This window comes from Myotis daubentonii, chromosome 14 (assembly GCF_963259705.1).
Source record: "Myotis daubentonii chromosome 14, mMyoDau2.1, whole genome shotgun sequence".
In the NCBI taxonomy this organism is placed as follows: domain Eukaryota; kingdom Metazoa; phylum Chordata; class Mammalia; order Chiroptera; family Vespertilionidae; genus Myotis; species Myotis daubentonii.
The window spans coordinates 42,395,087-42,417,205 of record NC_081853.1 but is presented as its reverse complement, the minus strand read 5'-3'; the positions used below and the strand labels follow the sequence as shown (position 1 = coordinate 42,417,205).

At 43.5% G+C, this 22,119-nt stretch overlaps 1 protein-coding gene across 3 annotated transcripts in view; it reads right to left on the bottom strand.

Moving 5' to 3' along the window:
* Nucleotides 1-22,119, bottom strand: part of RARB (retinoic acid receptor beta) — a 646,552-nt gene that overhangs the window by 101,745 nt on the left and 522,688 nt on the right. The gene's annotated exons all lie outside the window — the stretch shown is intronic.

Here is a 22,119-nt window from a genome sequence, read left to right as displayed (position 1 = left end):
ACAGTGTCTTAAAAACTTTTAAATATGTTGCCAACATTTAAAAAGTGGTGGGAGATTTCAATTACAGAAGAGATTGGCTTAATATTTCTGCCTAATATTTTCTTGATTAATCATCGTATGGTCTGAGTGACTTCCAGGAGTGAAATGATCAGAGAAGACCTTGAAAAAAACATAATCCTCAAGTCACAGAGAGAATCACTTCAAGTATTGGAAACCCTGGCAGGGCTAGTCCAGGTCTATCCTCATTTCCCATAGGGCAGTGGCTCTCAAAATGGGGTCCCCAGACCAGAACCCCACCTTTTCTGGAAGCTAATTAGAAATGCATATTCTCAGGCTCTACCCCAGAACTCCTGATCTGAAACCCTGGGCGTGGGACACAGAAAGCCATAGTTTAACCAGCCATCCCGGTGAGTCTGGCCCATGCTAAAGCTTGAACTCCATCCATACACGGCAGCAATCGAGGAGAAGATAGCTGCTGTCTTTGTCCCACTCCCCACCACTCTCTATTGTGCAAAATTACCCTGCATCATTCACTTACCTCCTGGCCTTCCTAATAAGGAACCCCAATTCTCAAATAAAAAAAAAGTAAATACAATTTCTCAATGGGGCTACTTTTTGCAGAAAATGATCAGGTATCCTTTAAACCTAAAACTCAATTAAGTGGAATGAAATATGGTGACTTTTACCTTTAGAATGATATGAAACATAACCGAAATGCATCCTTGTCATACTTTCAAGAAGTAATGAATCAAAGATGAAAGTAAGGAACCTTAGTAATTACTTGAAATTAACCTGGCTTTCCTGACAGGTGGAGAATCACGTTTGTAAAGGAAAAGAAAAATAACGAAGTAAGCTGGGGCCCACTGATGTGGCCCAGGGCCTACACCTCTCCTGGGAAAATGGAGCAGTAACAGCACCTTCCTCATAGAGCTGCAGTGAGGATCAACTGAGTCAAGATATGTGTCTGGCACATAGTAAGCGCTAGATCAGGGCTTTTCTCACTGAAGCAACACTGGGTATACATTAGAGTGTTTCTTTCTCAAAATAATCTGCATGCTCAGATGAGTTATTCTCCTCAAAAACAAATCTAGGTTTCAATGGCTTGTCCAAGAAGTAGGGGAGCCAGGATTTGAACCCAGGCTACCCAGTTCCTACACCACTGCAATATTCCATCTCACCAAGGCTTAGCCTGCTGTGACGCATACAGATCTCTCTTTTCCAAAGAAATGCAACCATTTTTTTGTTATTCTGGGATAATGTTCAGTTTGTGGGTCATTCAAGTTCTTTTCCACCTTCACCGCAAGTAATGCATGGACAGGGGAAGGGAGAAGAAGTCGAATCAGTCTGTTTCACTCCATGTGGCTGTTACTCAAAGCTTCCAGCAAGGGAGGGGTTGGAACAGCCAGTGGGATTAATACAACCTGTGGATTCTGTGACCAGTGAGAATCCAACCTCCTTTATAGTAAGTAGTAGTTGAGGTGGTAATCCAATGAAATGTTTGAGACCAGCAAGAGATCTGAAGAATTTCAAGCTCTCACAACTTTGCCTCACCAAGTGACAAAAGCCACCCAACACACTTCCATTATTCTACAGATCGCCTTACAATCCAAAAAACTCAATACTTTAAAAAGTCACTGCTGCAATTATTTATAAAGAGTAAATTCAGCACATTTTACTTGGTTTTGTGTTTAAATTTTAAATAAAAACAAATTAATAAATAGCTGGGTGGAAAAGGTGAAGGGATTAAGCAAAAACAACAACAACAAAACCCCCCAGACATCAGCATGGTGATCATCAGAGGGAAAGGGGATGGGGGGATAGAAGAGGATATACAGGGGATCAATGGTGATGGAAGCAGACTTGGGGTGGTAAACACAGATGATGTATTACAGAACTGTACACTTGAAACCTATAGGTTTATAACCTAAAATTATAAACCTACTATATAATTTTTTTTTAAAATATATTTTATTGATTTTTCACAGAGAGGAAGGGAGAGAGATAGAAAGCTAGAAACATCGATGAGAGAGAAACATCGATCAGCTGCCTCAGCTGCCTCCTGCACATCTCCCACTGGGGATGTGCCTGCAACCCAGGTACATGCCCTTGACCGGAATCAAACCTGGGACCTTTCAGTCCGCAGGCCGACGCTCTATCCAGTGAGCCAAACCGGTTTCGGCCTACTATATAATTTTAGTAACCAATGTCACAGCAATAAAATTAATAAAAAATTTTAATTAATTCATTATCAGCTTGTAGGGTTTTAATATAATTTGAAATGTAAAAAATAGAAAAAATATATAGTCAGAGAGAGAGAGACATAGATGTGAATGAGAAACATCAACTAGTTACCTCCCGCACACACCCCAACCAGAGATTGAACCCGCAGCCTAGGTATGTGCCCTGATCAGGAATTACATCTGTCACCTCTGGGTGTATGGGATGAGCCACACTGGATAGGGCACAAGGTTGAGATTTTTAAAAGTAGCCATCTAAAATATAATGAAACATCTCTCATTTCATAATAATACAGTATACCACAGTAAAACCAATGAACATACCATGATGAATTCACTGAATAATTTTTAAGTAAACACCCCTGCATATTTTCTCACTGCCCTTCCTTTGACAGGCTGTACTTTATAAAAAATTCATGTCCAAGTTCAAAGAGGAAAAAAAGCAGACAGACAGACAGCATTTTTTAAACAGCCCAACCTTGGAAATATGTACAGAATTTATGCATGTTTCAAGTGCTCCTTCTCCTTTGCCAGAGGGTATAATTAAGGGCCCATAGACAACTTCCAAACTGAGGCCAAAGAGAATTTCGGTCAAAGTCAATGGGAGTTCAGCACCCTGACCATGCACAAGAATAGCTTGCCCAAAAAGGAATAAATGACCATCTTGAATGGGAGCTCAGGGAATCATGGAGAAGAGAACATCTCACATTAGAACCCACATTTCATAAAACTAAAAATTCACTCCGTGGCCTAGAATCAGTAAGATAATAATCATATGATCTGCTACAAGCCCAGGGAAGGCAGGGGGCTAGAACTTGAGGCTAGCTCCCTGGCAGTCTGGTTCAATAAAGCTGGCAGAGCTGGGCTTCACTTGGGCCTTCTGGTTTACTTTTTCCTCTCTGTTGTCAGAGACATTATGAACACACTAAGTGTATTTCATTTTTTAAGTTACCTGTGAAGCAAGAACCCACTCAGAGCAGCTTAAAGATGGATGGCAGGCAAATGCTCCCCCACCATTTGACTCAGTGAGCGCATGCCCCACAGCAGGGCAAGACTGGTGGTGGGCAGCCATGGTTCCCTCTGTCCCTCTCGGTTCCTGCTTCTTTTTCAAAGTGAGCCATGAGTCTTCTGTTGCATAAAGAGGCATATTTCTTTCCTACAGTGGACACCTACGAACAAGCCACTTGCTTCATCTGGCAGCAAATGGAAGAAAGAGCCTCTGGTGCAAAAAGAACCCAGTTTGAAGCAGACTCGATTTTCCAAAGATTGTCACCACAACTTCTCCTACTTACAGACACTCTTCTACAGCTACTCTGGCTCTATCCCAAGGAGAAAAGGGTCTATGTCCCTTCCCCTTGAATCTATGTGGCTTTATGACTGCTTTAACCAATAGAATTTGACAGAAGGGGCACTATGGGATTTCCAAGAAATAAAAGGACATGGGGTTCCCACCTTGTCTTCTACAACCTTAGCTTTTGGACCTTGGAACCACCATGTAAAAAGTTTGATGCTCTGAGACTGCCATTTTGTGAGGAAGCCCAAGCAGATTGAGAAGCTACACGTAGATGCTCTGATCAATAGGCAATATCAACTACCAAATGCAAAACTTAAGACACCTCCAAATGATTCCACCTCCCAAGCATCAAGACACTACCTGATGTCGAGTCCTCTTAGCTGAGGCCCCAGATAGAATGGAGCACAGACCAGCCACCCACGCTGTGCCCTGTCTAAATTTCTGACCTACAGTATCTGTGAGCAAAAAAACAAGTTGTTTTATGTCCCTAAGATTTGCAATGGTTTGTTAAAATGGTAACTGGAACACACTGGATGATCTAGGGTCATTTTAACTCTAGATAATTTCATATCTCATACACTTACACTAGAAATTAAACTCTAAGGAAGAAGGGATTCCCCTCTCTCTGTCCTAATACATAATAGAGTTATTATAAAAAGCAAGATGATATTGTATTCTTGAACTGTCAGTAGACTGCAGTATACCCTGTACTTGTTAGTAATGATAGGATTTATCATTTCATGATGAAAAGGCATCTGTTATTTCACTGGTGTATATGACAAATGGGGAAAAACCAATATTTGAAATTCAAAACCAGTTCAGCTTGAGGCTAAGAAGCGACCTTAATAATTGATAAGAAAAGTCACCCTTGGCAGACACCAGCAAGCCATCTCATCAGGTAGCAAACCGAGCCCAAATGTTGTTCTTGTGTCATCTATTCCACACCCAAGAGCAGTGTGGCAATGGGTGGCAGAGAAGAGACAGAAGACAGAAGTGTACGGGGTGTTCACCCCGAGTGCTCAGAGGACAACTCACTCCTAAAAATAAAAATGGAATGACTCGTGATGCCTACTGAAATGGTCATTCTTCATGTCTTTCCTGTCTAAGACACTCTCGGCTAACATTGTTCTAACCATGCTCTCCATCTGCTCCTTCGCCTCTGCTCTGTGGTAACACAATCATTGAGCACAAATGTGCTCTAATCCTGCTTGGCTTTCCCCTATCTCCTCCACATAGTATCTACTGCAGATTCCTTCAACAAACATTTATTGAGTGCCCACACCATGCCAAGGTTTGTTGTAGGTGGGGAAAATACAGAACAGAATAAGACTTACCAAGCTCCTATTCTCATGCTACATATGCACTAGTGGGAGGGAGAGAAATATACATAAACAACTACTCAAATAATTTCCGACAGGAGTTAAATGCTACAAAGGAGGTTCCACTATGGGGACCCAGGCACGTCAGAATAGCTGCCAGCACTTTTATTTCAATGAAAACTCCACAGGCCACTTTGAAGAAGTGGTGATTATTCAGAAGAGGGCAGCTTGTGGGCCTAGGACTGGGTCTCTCACATAAAGGGAGGGTGAGAAACTGCACTGTAACTTCTTGGGGATTTCCCTAGAGAGGTAGGGAAGATTATTAAAAAATAAAATTAGAGATATGTTATGATCAAAATCAGTTCAGAGAAAGGAACTTTGGGGTGTAACGTAATCTTTTTCCTGAATCTCTCCTGTGAACTGTGCTTAAGGAGCTTGTAAAACAAAATGTTGGCAGAGAAGAATGGTGTAACAAATAGGAGGCACAGACAAAAAAGGGTGTTTTTACCCAAGGGGTTTTATTTTTACATAAACCAACAGAGCTTGATCCTGATGGGGAGAGAATCCTCCTTCCACAGCACATGAATGCAACCATATGTACATTGATAATCACATGAATATGAAAAAAAGAAACAATCTGCAGTGATTCTTGGGACAGAGGGGGTTACACATCAGAGACGTTTACCAATGTTGTCCATTCTCCTTCTAGAGCAGCAGTTCTCAACCTGTGGGTCACGACCCCTTTGGGGGTCGAACAACCCTTTCACAGGGGTCGCCTAAGACCATTGGAAAACACATATATAATTACATATTGTTTTTGTGATTCATCACTATGCTTTAATTATGTTCAATTTGTAACAATGAAATTGGGGGTCACCACAACATGAGGAACTGCATTAGGAAGGTTGAGAACCACTGTTCTAGACCCATGGTATGGTTGAGTTTCTCACTTCAATACATAACTGCCTTTCTCCACTGAATATGAGAATTGTTACAGTTAATAAATTGTGTGTGAAAGTTACAGAGGTTCCAACAAAGAGAGGGCCTTCATGACGGTAGTAGAGAGGGGGCTTGTGATCCATCAAGGCTTCAGAACCAAAGATTTACCCACTCCATTCTGACTGTGCCCCCAGAAGGCTTGAGGGCAAGCGGCAAGTGCTAAAAAGATAACATTTCCAAAAACGATCTAAATCGTTTTTTTCTACCCATTTTAAGTTGTTTTATATGTCCTTGGAGGAATTTCATCTTTTTTATTTTAAAATGTTATTAAAATGCTAAATACTAAAATACTTAAACATATCTTCATTTTCCACCACAAGCCTAGAGCAACTGACAATTGCCCAGCAACCTTGACCTAATACAGGCAAAGAATAGTTCCTTGGCGTTCCTATTGTCACCTCTCGTCCAATGCTCTTATTGGTATTAGTGTACATAGTCGAGAACAGCAATGCTACTTCTGCGGCCCAGAGCTCATAAAAGATAAGATGGATGAAACAGAGTCAAATCATAAAGGAATATCTGATCTAGACTCACTAATTCAAAATACTCTTTTAGGTTTCTTATATCACCAATCCTGTGAACTCTTCTCACAGCAAAGACCCCATCACAGGGATAACAAAAGAAATGGCTTCATTATGAGTTTGGCTTTAAAACCAAGTATATTAGGTGGTGACAATTACTGGTAGACACATTTAGGCTTTGTTATGTAATTTATAATTTTGTACAGATGCTATCTGCCACAAATATTTACATAAATACATTCATTGTCTGTATCTATGTGTGTCTGAGACTCATATTTCTGATCAACAGGCAAGGCTTAGCACCAAGTAATCATTTAATTAGAGCTTTATTTCCCACCAAACTCAAAGCAAGAAATAATAATTTAAGACCCAAATATAATATTGGATGAAGAATTTTACATTTAATTCCATTTTGGAGAAACAAGCAGCATTAGCAGACCCAATCTCTGATGCCCTCTCCCAAAACTTCTGGCATTGGACTGGTAACTTTCAGACTTCTTCTATCACAACTCAACACAACAAATATACTGAAAGCTATTCAAGCATGTTAGAGTAATATTTTTGATGGAATCATAAACATGGTATATCATGCATTCAAATGGAAAAGATGCCATCAAAAGATATTGCAAAGTACTGGGCCTATACATTCACTAATTTAGGGTACAATGTTGAAGGAGCATCTTATGCAGCAGGACATGACTCTGGAAACTGATAAATATATTTAAAAAATATGCCTCCCCACCAAATTTGACTATCCTGTAACTAATTCTTTTTGTTAATAAGGAGTAGTATAAATTACATCATCAGTTGTCAAAAGTCTTTCTGGGCTAACAGTATGGCCACATGCCCAAAGTCCCCAGATATATCACAGCTCATCTACAATTTGAGGACAACATATAGAAATAAGATCCAAACTAAAATTCTCCTTTCCCTGAGGAGCAGTCAGATGACCCCTGCTGGGTTCGACTTACAAGGATAATTTTCCCGACTTGGCGGACTTTCCAGGCCGCATGAATGGTGTTGTTGTATACTTACCAGTAGCATGCTGCTATTTTCAGATTCAAAAGCACAGAGGAGAACTAACACTGCTGGATCCTTCTGGTTTCTCCAAATCTGTGTAACCACGAAAATCCTTTCTAAAACCAAAGCCTTCTCCGCCTCGCTGACCTGCCTTCGAGTTTCCTGCGGCTCCTCATGTGAAGGCTCAGGAGAACCTGAGAACCGCATCTGACATGCTCCAGTTCAGAGCTGCAGCTAATATAAAGGATTGTTTTTTGTTTTTGTTTTTAGGCACAGAAAAAGCCTCCATAGAAGCCGAACGAGGGTCACTGGCGATTTTGCTTTTTCTTATTGGAATATTTACTTTGCAAATCCACCAAACTCTGTTATTAGTGAAGCATTGCATGAAATCCCGGGAGGGAGGTGGGCGCCCATGTTACAACCCAAGAGCTGCCTCCGGAACATTGGAGAACAAGTTACTACGTTAAATTTACTGTGTGTGCTTCTCACAGTTTGACACCAGTGAATGGGGAGCAGGCGCCCTGGCAGACGGGCCACCTTGACTGTCCTGACAAGTTGGATGACAAACTTTATAAAAACAGCCCTACCTTGTACACTTAAGCAGCCTGGACTTTGCCGCTTTGAAATAAAACAAAACCAATGCAAACAAAAAATGCCCCAGGCGACAGTGCCGGCCGCAGAACTGGTGCCAGAAAGCCGGGCAGGACGTTGCTAGCAAAGGAATGCCATCGTTTCAATATGGAACAAGGAACAAGGCTCTAATGGGGCAGGGCTGCCAGAACCCCAGCTTTTCCCCATCACCCCAGACAATGCTGGCATTGTGCAGGCGGGAGATGCACACAGGTTTTTATTCCCCTCTCTGGATTCTTTTTTTTTCAGGGATGAGTTCTAGGGTTCACAGAACAAAATTTTCCCCATTCTGGCACTGCTTACCCATATGACACATCTAGCCCACTTTCTGAAGCGGAAAAATACTGAACGACATCGAAAAGACACAGCTCATAAAAGGAACAAGAGAGATTCCAATCCCAGAGAAACTATTATGGTAAGAGAAGCCTGGTCACAAGGAAATATCTAGAAAGATGTGTGGTTTGCGTGACATGAGCGTTGTGCTAGGATGATTCTTGTGCATAAGGGCAGACATTTTTGGTACAACATGAAAACAGAAGACAACGGTTTCATCTGGCATGCTGCAGAATGGACCCCAATATGTTTCCAAAGCTGAACTGGCTTTATGGGTCTTATAAGAGGCACATGTCAGTCTCCAGCTGTTTGCTTGCCGAAGGGATTTCTGGGGTCATCTGGCTCCATGCCATGTTTGCCTTGTGAGACGTCACTGGAATCGAACCTGATAAAGGTCGCATTCTCCTGGGTAAGGTCTTCCCAGTCTCTCCAAATATCAAACAGAACCTTACGAGGCATATGATGATGTTCAGAATCATAGACTTTGAAGAGAGAGTTTGATAAGATTCAGGAAAAATTAAGTGCAGACATGCATCCAAGTTAGTTTCCACAATAGCCATTTCAGTAACAGAATCAGATCATACATCAAGGCCATGGAGCAGCGGTTCTCAACCTGTGGGTCACGACCCCTTTGGCGGTCGAACGACCCTTTCACAGGGGTCGCCTAAGACCATCCTGCATATCAGATATTTACATTACGACTCAGAACAGTAGCAACATTACAGTTATGAAGTAGCAACGAAAATAATTTTATGGTTGGGTCACAACATGAGGAACTGTATTTAAAGGGCCAGAAGGTTGAGAACCACTGCCATGGAGGCTATATGTTAGTCCCATAAATTCTATTTTAGTTTCCTCATCTGGGAAATAGAGGGGGGAAAAATGAATTCCTCCTAGTTCTGTAGTTCTTCTGAGGGTCAAATAAAAACCTAAGGCAGAAGCTGCAGCTCTTCACCGAATTTACTCTTTCTTTCTATAGTAATAGGTCTGTGCCTGGGCAGGTGGCTAGATGACACCTCTGGCAGTGGGTTTGGTCCTGTGACATCTGCCAATGACATCTGCACTCCAGGCCCATGTGCTCCTTCCTATTAGAGACCATGCTAAGGACCTAGTGGACGCCATGCTGCCACTCTGGAAGGAGCCTGCCTCCCTAATCACTGTGTGGATTACCAACCAGGTATACACGCCTCCAACTGTTGTGTGAGACAGAAAGGAATTCTGTACGAAATATTGCACATTTTGGAGGTTTCTATTTTGCACTGCTTAACTGAAGTCCGTATGTGAAAGTACTGTGGAAACACTAAGAGGCAATAGAAATGTAAGATATTTTATTGTTTCTATGGTTTTATACAGGTACCCAGGTGGGGAGAAAGGCAACCATACAGAGTGGGAAGACGAGGGGCCGTGTTCTCGAGAAGAGAAATACAGGGTCTGATAAAACAGGAAGATCTTCCCAGGCCATTTCACTTCTTATGTCTTCTTTCCAAGAGTTCACCCAGGAAAAAGAAACAGAGAACTGAAACTCTCTAACTTCTCTAGGAGAAGGTTTAGAAAGAGAGAAGGCTGAAACGCCCATTTCCCAAATGTAATTAATCCTTACCTATGATGGTGGAAATTTTATTTAAACAGAAATGATTCTCTGTCATAATTTATCTCTCTCTCAGGAAACCTCAAAAGTATACTTCTATTTCTCTGATGAAAATACATTTTTGTTTTTGTTTGGTGTAATTTTAATACATTGCCATAATTCATTTTTAGATGATGGTTAGTCCCTAGGAATTTTGTAAAAGCAACTTATTTTACTCTTCACTTGCTTTAAATAATAAAAAAAAACAAAACAACTGTTGACTTCTGGTGATATTATTTAAAAATTGACTAAAACTTTATGAAATGGACTTGAGACCCCAATTGATAGGTGAACTATGAATATTGGAAATTATTCCCTTCTGTACATCAAAGGTAAAACATTTACCAAAAAAATTATAGAACTGTAGCTTGTCTGATTAAACAAAAAGAGCCAGTGAAAGTGTTCTTCATATTTTAAAACAATAAAGCATTTATAAACTTTTAATTACTAAAAGATTTATAAACCACTTAAAACCACCAATTTAAACGAACTATTATCGCCCAGCCAAGCCAAAAAAATACAGGGTTGCAGGCAAATTCAGAATTCACTCTCCACTTCCTGTTTATTTATGCACCAGAAGAAAAAAAAAAGACAGATTTTCCTGTCTTTTCAACCCCAAATCATTTCTCAATTTAGAACATTTGTCCAGAAGAGAGAGAGAGAGAGAAAAAAGAGTTTTCTTCTCCTGTAGGAACTATTACTAGGAAAAACCAGATTGCCATATCAGCTGTTTCAATGTGACCAGCTCTGGAGGTAAATTCTAGATGTTGAGATTTTTATTTCCTTTAAATTACCAAGATCCCACAGCATTCTTGAGTATATCATTCCAGTTGCTAATCCTTATTTCTTAAAGACCACCTCAAAGAGAACAAATCTTTTGCAGTGAAGGGTTAATTCTGAGATAGAAGACAGAAATTACAAAAAATGAGCTTGACTTTGACCACCAAAGGCTTGTCTGGTATAGAATATTTCACAAAAGTTTACATGAATGTATCATCACAAACCCTATATAATGAGGTGCGATTCATTATACTACTAATCTACACTAATAAAAGAGAAAAATGGTAATTGGCGTACGATGATACCCTTTTCATTGGCTAATCAGGGCTATATGCAAATTAACTGCCAACTAAGATTGGCAGTTAACTGCCAACAAGATGGCGGTTAATTTGCATATGTAGGCACAATGCAGGGAGGCGAAAGGGAAAGCAGGAAGAAGCCCCCTGCTACTGACAGTGATCAGAAACCCAGGGGGGAGCTAAGAACTGGGGGGCAGGGCAAAGGTGGCCCTGGGGCCGCCTTTGCCCTGCCCCCCAGCCATGATCAGAGAATCAGATGCCTTTTCCGACCTGGCATGTGATAGCAGGAAGTAGGGGTGGAGCTAGCGATGGGAGCTGGGCACGGTTGAAGCTGGCAGTCCCGGGAGCTAGGGGCCCCTTGCCTAGGCCTAAAGCGGAGCCCACGATCGCAGGGCCGCTGCAGCTGTGGGTCCCCGCTGCCCGGGCCGAACGCCTCAGCCAGAGGCATCCTGCAGGGGCAGGGGCGGAGCCCGTGTGATCGCGGCGCCCCCCGCTGCCACTGCGGGTCCCCGCTGCCCGGGCCGGACGCCTAGGCCAGAGGCATCAGGCCTGGACTGGGGGCAGAACCAGTGATGGGGGGAAATGAGGGTCCCCTGCCCAGGCCTGACGCCTCTGTCAGAGGCGTCAGGCCTGGGCAAGGGGCCGATCCTGTGATTGGAGGGTGATGGGGATCAACGCCTGAGGGTTCCCAGTATGTGAGAGGGGGCAGGTTGGGCTGAGGGACACTCCCCCCCGCCCCACACCCAGTGCACAAATTTCGTGCACCAGGCCCCTAGTCCTATATAATAAAAGCATAATATGCAAACCAACTGAATGGCCGGACAGTGGAATGACCATCTGGATGAATCCTGGACCACACTATGACACCCACTGGCACCAGGCCAGCCAAGGTGGGTGCGATGCGATTGGTTGGGGGCCTGGCCATGGCCCACGATCGCCCCGCAGAGGGAGGCCCAGGTCACCAAATGGCGGGCTGTAGTGGGTAGACAGGAAGCCCGGGTCCCGGGTGCCAGCAGCTGGGGGAAGGAAGGCCTACTCTTGCAAGAATTTCGTGCACTGGGCCTCTAGTAGAATGTAAAAATTTATATCACTGTGTGCATTACCATATATCTGCTTTATTATGTGTCTGGTTACTATATGAATTACTATATATTTAGATCTAATTTCTGATAAAAAAAAAAACATCAGTGCACTGAGGCCCTACTATGTGTAGAGCTCTGTGCGAGGCATGGATAATAAACCTGTGGTAAAAGACCAGCTCCAGCCCTCCTGGAGTACACAGTCTGACAGAAGAGGCTGATATCAAACAAATGAGTCCATAAATAGTAAGTTAGTTACAGTTTATAGCTACAAAGGAGAACAAGAGAAAATGCCTGGCTGATCTAGTTGCTTGCACAGGGCTATGCAAAACTCAGAGTTTTCATTTTTCCACAAAAATTTTTTTAGGATTTTTTTTTTTTGAGAGGTAGGGAGGGAGGGAGCCAGAGAAAAACATTGATGTGAGAGAAAAACATCAATCAGCTACCTCCTGCAAATCCCCTACTGGGGATTCAACCCACAACCAGGGCATGGGTACTGGCTGGGAATCAAACCAGCAACCTTTCAGATGACACCCAACCAACCGAGAGCCACACCAGCCAGGGTATTTTTCACAAATTATTTTTTTATAGGCTTATTTCAAGTTCCCTTGTTTTCCTATTCATCTACAACGTTTGCCTGGGACACGCTTCTTCCCTTCCTCATTGCTCACACCTCTATAAAATCGTCTCTTCTATAAAACCTTCCCTACATGTGTCACAGGGATGCGAAGCTCCTCCTCTGAGCCCACCAAGTGCCCTAACCGCAAGAATCACAGCACATAGCACATGCGCCGTGTAAATCCTTGCCCATTCAGTCATTTCTACATTCAATAAATATTTATATGTACCTACCATGTACTATCTGGAAACATTGGGAATCAACATTAGGAACAAAACACATAAAAACCTTTCATTTCCTGCAGAGACAATTTAATTCTGAGTTCATTCTGATTTTGTTTTTGTAGAACAGGTATTAAACTAGAGATCTCCTATTTACCTCAGAGTAAAGACTAAGGAATAGGTCCTGAAAGGCCTTTAAATATGTTATGAGCTCAAGACATTGTGATCTAAGATGTTTTTTCCCCCCTGTTTCTTGTATACATTAAGGCAGCCACAAATTAAAATGCAACATAAAAGTTTGTCTGTGTATTTGCTTCATAAGAAGCTGCTCTCTGAGTGTGAGTAGGAGGCTATGAGACTTGGCCATGAGGGCACACCAAAGCACAGTCTACTCAGATATGACCATGGGTCACAGCTCAGAAAGATTTTCCTTAAATTTAGAAATTGAAAATTTAAGCAATAAAATAGCCACATGCCTTAAAAAAACCACCTTTAATTCCTATTCCTAGAACCTATCTCTAGAAGATGTTTAACAAATGTCTGATGAATGAGAGAATAAATAAATTCTCCATCCTTGGTGGATTTTAATAAGGAGAATAGCTCATTGGGTCTATAGTGCGACCTACTACTCTGGTTCAGGGACTATAATAATGAACTTGACGGCAGGCTTCATAATTCAGTTTTAGCCACTACACGTGCAGACGTCGACCTGTTTTTGTTATTGCCTTTTGTATGTGATATTGTTCTTGGGGCCTGATACTGCAGCAAACCCCTAACCAGAAGCAACTAGCGGGGTGGGCAAAGCCAAAAATGTTCTCCAAGCAGAGCATAATGTTCATGTTTATCCAGGCCAATTAAAAACAAAAAAGCAATGTCGTTTGAAATGGCCTTGGTCAAATAAAATCACCAAGCACATTTAATAGTCTTTACTAGAAATTCTAAAATTAAGTATAGACATCCATCTTCTTGATTGCAAAACTTTCTGTGCCTGACCACACTACTTGCTGGCTGCCAGGAAAAAAAACAACAACAAAAAAAACAGCCCCACAGCCCAACACTACCATGGAGATGAGGGCTCCCTTCTTCAGAGGCAAGGAAAACAAAGGCAGATGAGAAACTGGACAAAATTAGCCCAGAGGGACCTCGGGGTCTAGTGGAGTTTAATCTCTTAAAGGCTGCTTTAAATAGAAGGCTACCAGTGTGACCTTGAGCAAGCATTTCCTCTGCGCCCTAGCGGAGAAGGCAGGCCATCGTGGCTGCACCCGGCCTCACCCCAGGGGCTCACATGTGGGCTGGCCAGTGGCTCCCAAATGCTGGCTTATGGATGGGAAGTTTCCACCCATCAGTGGCGAAGCGGAGAGAACAAGGACAAAGCACCAGTTGGGAGCGTGCCCATGGGTGGGTCCCATCTGCTAACGGTCCCTTCTTGGGAAAAGACCGACTTGTGAGCTCTTCCTTTTTTTTTTTAAGTTTTGTTGTAAAAATGTCATTTCTTTTATGAAATGATTAAAAAAATAGGGTTTTCTTTTAAGTATGCTCCCACCTGTTTTTGTTTTTATGTTGTTGCTCCATGAACCCTCCAATCTAGACCACAACATGCCACGCCTGCCTACCTTCTGTTTCAATGTGGCTGAAGCAATGGGGTTTCCCAAACTACATAGGATTTCAATCCTAGCCCTCACAAAGGCAGGCTGTGTGACCTTGGCCAAGTTTCTTAACTTCTCTGAACCTTGGTTTCCTCCTCTGTAAAATGGGCATTATAAAGTTTACCCCCTTGCAGGGCTGCTGTGAGAATTAAATTAAATATGGGCATAAAATGCCCAAGTGCCTGGGTTAGAGTAGGTATCCGACAAGGGCAATTTTTCCTTCCTGCAGACTTGCAAACACCAGGGACTCCCGTGCCATATGAGCCATCCCTTAAAAGAAATCAGTTCACTCTTTTAGAGTTCCTATTTGGCAAAGCACTGGATTCAAACTTGTGGATTTATTCGCATTTTGCAGATTTGCTGAGGCCCAGACAAGTCAATGATACAGCCCACAGTAAAAGAAGTGCCCCCAGGATCCAGTGTTCAGTCTCTGACCTAAAATACTTTCCCTTATTACTCACACAGATGGTTCCTTCTCAGCCAAGAGACCTCCCCTGACCCTCTGCCAAATCGGATACTCTTCAAGTATTCTTTACCTTACCATTCTGCTCATTTCTTTCCAACGTTGCATTGTTTATCATCCGCCCTCTTGTACAGACAGTAAGTTCCAGGAGAAACTAGTCTATCATGTTCACTGTTGTATCTGCAGCACCTTGCACAGGCCCTGAAACTTAGTAGGTGTTTAATAAATATATGCTGAAGGATGACGGAATGGTGAATATAGTTGTCCAAAGAGACTTATCCATAAAACCGGGGAATAATAGAAGACCCCATATAATCAAATGCTAGCTCTGGTATACTCATCCCATTGCAAAATGACTTTGGCACTTTTCCTCTTAAGAAATGCAACTATTATCTCCACCCACTGGATCTGGACTTGATCGTGTAATTGGTTTGGCCAACGGGACATTAGCAAATGTGATGCAACCAGGGTTTGCACATTGGTGATGTCTTGCCTTACTGATGGGAACCCATCCACCACCCTGTGAACAAGTCTAGGCTAGGCTAATGGTTGAGGAACAACAACATGGGAAGAGGATATAGTCATCCTGCCAAGGCCACGGTCATGTGAGTGAGGCCATCCTAGACTGCCTGGCCCAAGCCAAGTCAGCCCAGACAAAAAGATCCATACAGAATTACAGCAAATAATAAATGTCTATTGTTTCAAGCCCACAAGCATTTGGGTTATTTGTTAAGCAGGAAAAGCTAACTGGTACAGCGGCTCATAAAATACATTCCCCAAACCACTCAAAAGTAAGATGCCAGGTGCTTCTGAAAGTAACTCACTTATAAGAAAGCTAGAGGCCCGGTGCACCAATTTGTGCACCAGTGGGGTCCCTCGGCCTGGCCTGTGGGAATCGGGCCAAAACCAGGGATTGGGCCAAAACCAGCTCTCCAACATCTGCCAAAGGGTCCTGGATTGTAAGAGGGCTATTCTAGAGTGACGCACCCCGGAATCGTGCTCCCTCCTCTCCGGTTCTGGGTGCGTCACCCAAGAACCGCAGCTGCCAAGTCACCGCAGCTCGGCAGCTCCTGCATTGAGTGTCTGCCCTCTGGTGATCAATGTGCATCATAGGTACTGGTGAGACGGTCAAACAGTCGGATGGTTGCTTAGGCTTTTATATATATAGATTACTAATTTCTCTGATCTTGGGAGATAAGGAAGTGGGAGATGAATGAAAACAAAGAGGTGGAAGAATACCAGACAGGGAGAGTGGTTTAAAGTTCCCTCCATGAAGCCCTGGGCAAATGGACAACTCTTGTTTGGCAACTCTTCTTAAGCAAGTGGCGGGGGGGAGGGGAGGGCAGCGGGAAGGGCAGCAGCCCCAAGCCTGCAGTCCACTGGAGCCAGCTGGCCTGCCACCTTTAGCATGGGTGCCTTGTACTATCAGTTCTGAGTTTTAGAAACTGTAAGAAATGACACACCATCATATACTTTAGCAGATGCCAGGAAACGAGGCCCAAGAGCCAAAAGTGACCCACTGCTTGTTTTTGTAAATAAAGTTTTATTGGAACATAGCCATGCCCATTCCTTAACATATTGTCTATGGCTGCTTTCATGCTGCAGAGTAGAGTAGTTGCAACAGAAACATCATGGCCGTCAGAGCCTAAACCAGCCGTGGGCAAACTACGGCCCGCGGGCTGGATCTGGCCCGTTTGAAATGAATAAAACTAAAAAAAAAAAAAAAATAGCGTACCCTTTTATGTAATGACTAGGGGCCCGGTGCACGAAATTCGTGCACTGGGTGTGTGTGGGGAGGGGAGTGTCCCTCAGCCCAGCCTGCCTCCTCTCACATACTGGGAGCCCTCAGGCGTAGACCCCCATCACCCTCCGATCGCCTGATCGGCCCCTTGCCCAGGCCTGACGCCTCCGCCAGAGGCATAGACCCCCGTCACCCTCCGATCGCCTGATCGGCCTCTTGCCCAGGCCTGATGCCTCCGCCAGAGGTGTCAGGCTTGGACAGGGGAGCCCCATCTTCCCCTGATCACTGGCTCTGGCCCCCACCCAGGCCTGAGGCCTCTGGCCCAGGAATCATGCCTGGGCAGGGGACCCCCATCTCCCTCTGATCGCTTGCTCCACCCCCCGCCCAAGCCTGATGCCTCTGACCCAGGCTTCAGGCCTGGGAAAGGGGACCATCATATCCCCCCAATCCCCGGCTCCGCCCCCCACCCAGGCCTGATGCCTCGGCCAGAGGAGTTGACCCTCATCACCCTCCGATCACCAATCACCGGATTGGCCCCTTGACCAGGCCTGAGGCCTCTGGCAGAGGTGTCAGGCCTGGGCAGGGGACCCCCAGCTCCCCGTGGTTGCAGGCTCCGCCCCTGCCCAGGCCTAACGCCTCTGGCCTAGGCGTCTGGCCCGGGCAGCGGGGACCCGCAGCTGCAGCGGCCCCGCGATCGTGGGCTCCGCTTTAGGCCCAGGCAAGGGACCCCTAGCTCCCGGGACTGCCAGCTTCGACCGTGCCCAGCTCCCATCGCTGGCTCCACCCCTACTTCCTGCTATCACTGGCCAGGGCGGCAAAGGCGCCTGATTCTCTGATCATGGCTGGGGGGCAGGGCAAAGGCGGCCCCAGGGCCACCTTTGTCCTGCCCCCCAGCTCTTAGCTCCCCCCTGGGTTTCCGATCACTGTCAGTGGCAGGGGGCTTCTTCCTGCTTTCCCTTTCGCCTCCCTGCATTGTGCCTACATATGCAAATTAGCCGCCATCTTGTTGGCAGTTAACTGCCAATCTTAGTTGGCAGTTAACTGCCAATCATAGTTGGCAGTTAATTTGCATATAGCCCTGATTAGCCAATGAAAAGGGTATCGTTGTACGCCAATTACCATTTTTCTCTTTTATTAGATAGGATGTTTACTTTGAATTTATATTAGTTCACACAAACACTCCATCCATGCTTTTGTTCTGGCCCTCCGGTCCAGTTTAAGAACCCATTGTGGCCCTCGAGTCAAAAAGTTTGCCCACCCCTGGCCTAAACTGTTTACTATCTGGCTCTTTATAGAAACAATTTGCCAACCCTTTTACTAGGGTAATCAGGAGAGGTTCCATGGAGTGGTTGGGTCTTAAGCTGAGACTTAAAGGAAAGAGTGGTCCTTTTGGTGCAAAGAAATGGGAATTTCTGAAAGAACATTACAAGAACAAGTATTAAGATTGTAAGTGATGTTATAGTACTATGTGCAAAAGTCATTATAAGTTAATGCTAATACAAACAATAACTAAGCACATATCCCACTTCGTATGTGCCAGGTATTATTCTATGTGCTTCATAGTCATTCATGTTATCTTCATGGCATTATCTTCATTTTTCCAAATGAGAAAAGAGAGACACTGAATTAAAAATGCTTTCCCAAATCACAAAGCCAGCAAGTGCTTGGCTAGGATTCAGACCCTGGCAGTCTCACTCAGACACCCGTCTCTTTGAAAGCTACAAAATGGAAATGTAAAATATGACAAAGGCCCAAATTGTGCCTAAATTCTAGCTATGAGCAATGAAACAGCTTCTTACATGAAAATCAGCTTTATTACTGTATACCACACTACATGTTCATTTTATGTACTCTTTGTCCTCTGCAAAAAAATTGTCATTGCTGAACTGGAAATCCCCCAAAAGGGGGCATTTCTATGGCGCATCCAGTGGTTATGTTGCCAGGGTGATGCTGTGTCAACATAGCAGCCACTGGCCATTCGCATAGGTGGACCAGAACCTGCTCATTAAACCTGAGGCTGAGACTGCCACCTACTTCCTAGAAAGAGAAAAAGTTCTCTTCCCCAAATAATAATCAATAAGCTCATCCTGGTAGTGACAGGCAGAAGCCACTTCTTTAAGAAGGCCATTGCTTCTTAAAATTATCAACTGGGTTCTGTTGGGAGTCCTACATTAAAGCAGAAGCCAAAGGATGGGCCGGCTCTTACAGGTCCACCAGGGCACCAGGTGCTGGGAGCTCAAGATGGTACCAAGCATGGAACCCATTATGAACAACCAAATTAAATACAGGCAGAATTCCAGATAGAAGTTGTTTCTTGACTCATTACCTTATTATCACAAGGGAGAAATCCCTAATAGACAGTTTCCAATAAGATTAGCCTTTACAGATTAACAGAGCTTAAATTTATATCCCTTTTCTAGAGGCCATTTTGATAATTCTGTATCAAAAGCCTCAAAATTGTACAAAGCCAATGACCTAGAAATTCTACTTGTACTAATTTACCCCAAGGAAATCAGCAGATACATACTTTGAGTCTATACATTAAAGCATTAGATTATAACAGAGAAATACTGGAAACACCCTAATTGCACAATAGGTGATTAAATAAATTATGGTATAACCATAAACCACTACATTTATGGAATAACCATAAGAGTTCTAGCTTGCCCTAGCCGGTTTGGCTCAGTGAATAAAGCGTCAGCCTGTGGACCAAAGGGTCCCAGGTTTGATTCTGGTCATGGGTTTCAGGCTCAATCCCCAGTAGGGGGACTGCAGGAGGCAGCTGATCAATGGTTCTCTCTCATCATTGATGTGTCTATTTCTCTCTCTCCCTCTCTCTTCTTCTCTGAAATCAATTAAAAAACAACTATACAGCTTAAATTGTGGTCATGAAAGATTATTAAAAACCAGGTTCAAACCAGTGTACAAGGTAAAATTCCATTTTTGTAAGAAACAAAAATAGCAATATCATATACACATAGAAAAACCAGATTAGTAGGGAATTTCTCCCAGGGTGGAACTATGGTTATCCTAATTTTGCACTTTTTATACAATAAACTCTGCACTGCATTGGTAATTTAAAAAAATGATAATTCTTTTCCTTTGGTTATTACATTATAATTTCTCATTCTCCCGTTTTTCAGTTCTGTGAGTTTTGTCACTGCCTTTTCCCAGCAAGCAAAAATGCTGACCAGTCTTTTCCAAAGGGAAAAGGCAGTCTACGTTTTCAGAGACCCTCCCCCAAGGCAAAAATCCTCAAATTTGACATGTAACTGGCGAGCTCAACTGACCTTACTGGGCTTATTGCTCTGTTAAAAGGACTTATCAGAACATGACTTGGAACAGTTTAACCAAGTGTATCAAAGTTGTTTGTGCTGATATGGGTTTTGTTTTTATTGGGGATTTTCCTAAAAAGAGTCAGAACCCTAAATTAAAACAAGAGATTCGGGGAATTAGCTAACGGCTGATTAAAACAGCTTGTACCATGAAGATTGTGGGGCAGCTTGATCTGTACGGCCTGGAATCTGGCATGATGAGAAGAGTCATGCTGTGTAATTTCTTTCCCAGGACATAATGGGAACAGGTAAGCTGCGTTACAGACCTCCATAAGATTTCTCTGGATATGAGATGATTTAAACGTTTTTGAAATAAAGGAGTGCCTTTTCATTTAACTTTCAAATGAGTATTAGAGGAGTATTGTTTTGTTGTTGTTGTTAATCCTAACCCAAGAATATTTTTCCATTGATTTTTAGAGAGAGTAGAAGGGAGGGTGAGAGACACACAGAGAGAAATATTGATGTGAGAGAGACACATTGATTGGTTGCCTCCCACACGAGTTCTGATCAGGGCGGGGAATCAAGCCTGTAACTGAAGTATGCACCCTTGTCTGGCATCGAACCCAGGACCCTTCAGTCCATGGGCTGACGCTCTGTCTACTAAGCTAAACCGGCTAGGGCTAGAAGATTATTTTAATATTGCACAACAAATTGTTTACATATTGGACAAAGTGAACTGGTATTCTGAAGCCTTCCCAAATCTCAGGATAAATTTAGATTCAGCTAGAGGCTACCAAATAATAAAGCAATAATTAGATGCACAAATATTTTGCTTTTTATCCATCTGCCAACTGGTTGCTGTGTTAACTTTCCTGACCACTATCTCTGAGACTACTGAAGGAAAGGGAATTCCTTTAACCCAACCAATCCCAGAGCCAGAGAGATATAACTAAGTCTTTAATGAATTTCCCCAAACTGGCCTTACCCTGTAAAATAATACATGTTTATTCAAACGATTTGAAAGAAGGGGAAACACACATGGTTTCCTTGAGAGGCTGAGTGACATTTATGTGTTTGCTCAATCTCCTTTTTGTAGCCCCCTCTCTATGAGAGGTTGTGTGTGAGATGCTGGGCAATAGAGTGAGAGTCCTATCCACCGTGTGTTCATAGGCTGTTAGACATGCAGTGTGGTAGAGTGAATGTCAAAATAACCCATTTTCCTCCTTCTGTATTCCTGCCTCTTATAATAGGGCTTTGCAGCTCCTCAAATTGAGAAGTTGAGTTTATGTTCCAACCTCTTGAGTATGGACTGGCCTTATGACTTGCTTTGGCCAAGGGGACATGGCAGAAGCGACCGTGTGCCACTTCTGAGCCTAGGCCTTCAGAGACCTGTGTGCTCCTGTTCTCTCTTCTGGAACCCTGCCTATGTGAATGGCCAGGGCCAGCCCAGTGGGAATGAGAGGCCACATGGAAGCGAGCTGAGCGGAGGGTCCCCAGCCCCCTCGCCAATCTGCAGCTGACCAGAGATGCACAGTGGATACACAAAGCACCCCGAGGAGCCTGGCCTAAAGTGCTGACGCAGAGAATTGTAGGCTAAATAAAAAGTTATTGTTTTAAGCCATTCGGTTTTAGGATGGTTTGTTACACAATAGTGCCTAACCAATACACACAGGAACAACAAGTGCTAACTCTGACAAACAAAATGCCATAAAGCACTTGATGGGAGCACCTGTGAGATTATTCCAACCTGTTTACCATTACCAATGAATCATGCAATATAGGTGTGTAAACCACAGACCTGAACACCCATCGGAGAGAACACAATGAGGCTGTCTATCTAGGGAAGGGCTGCCTCAAGACAGCCACAGTTCCTTTGAAAAACTGTCTACGGATGAGTTGGATTTGCCTGTGAAGTCATTCTTTGTTTCTTTTCTCTCTCTCTCTCAAAAAAAAAAAAAAAAAAAAGCTCTTTCACTCAATTAAGCCTGTTGGAGTCGATAACAATTGTCTAGCTTG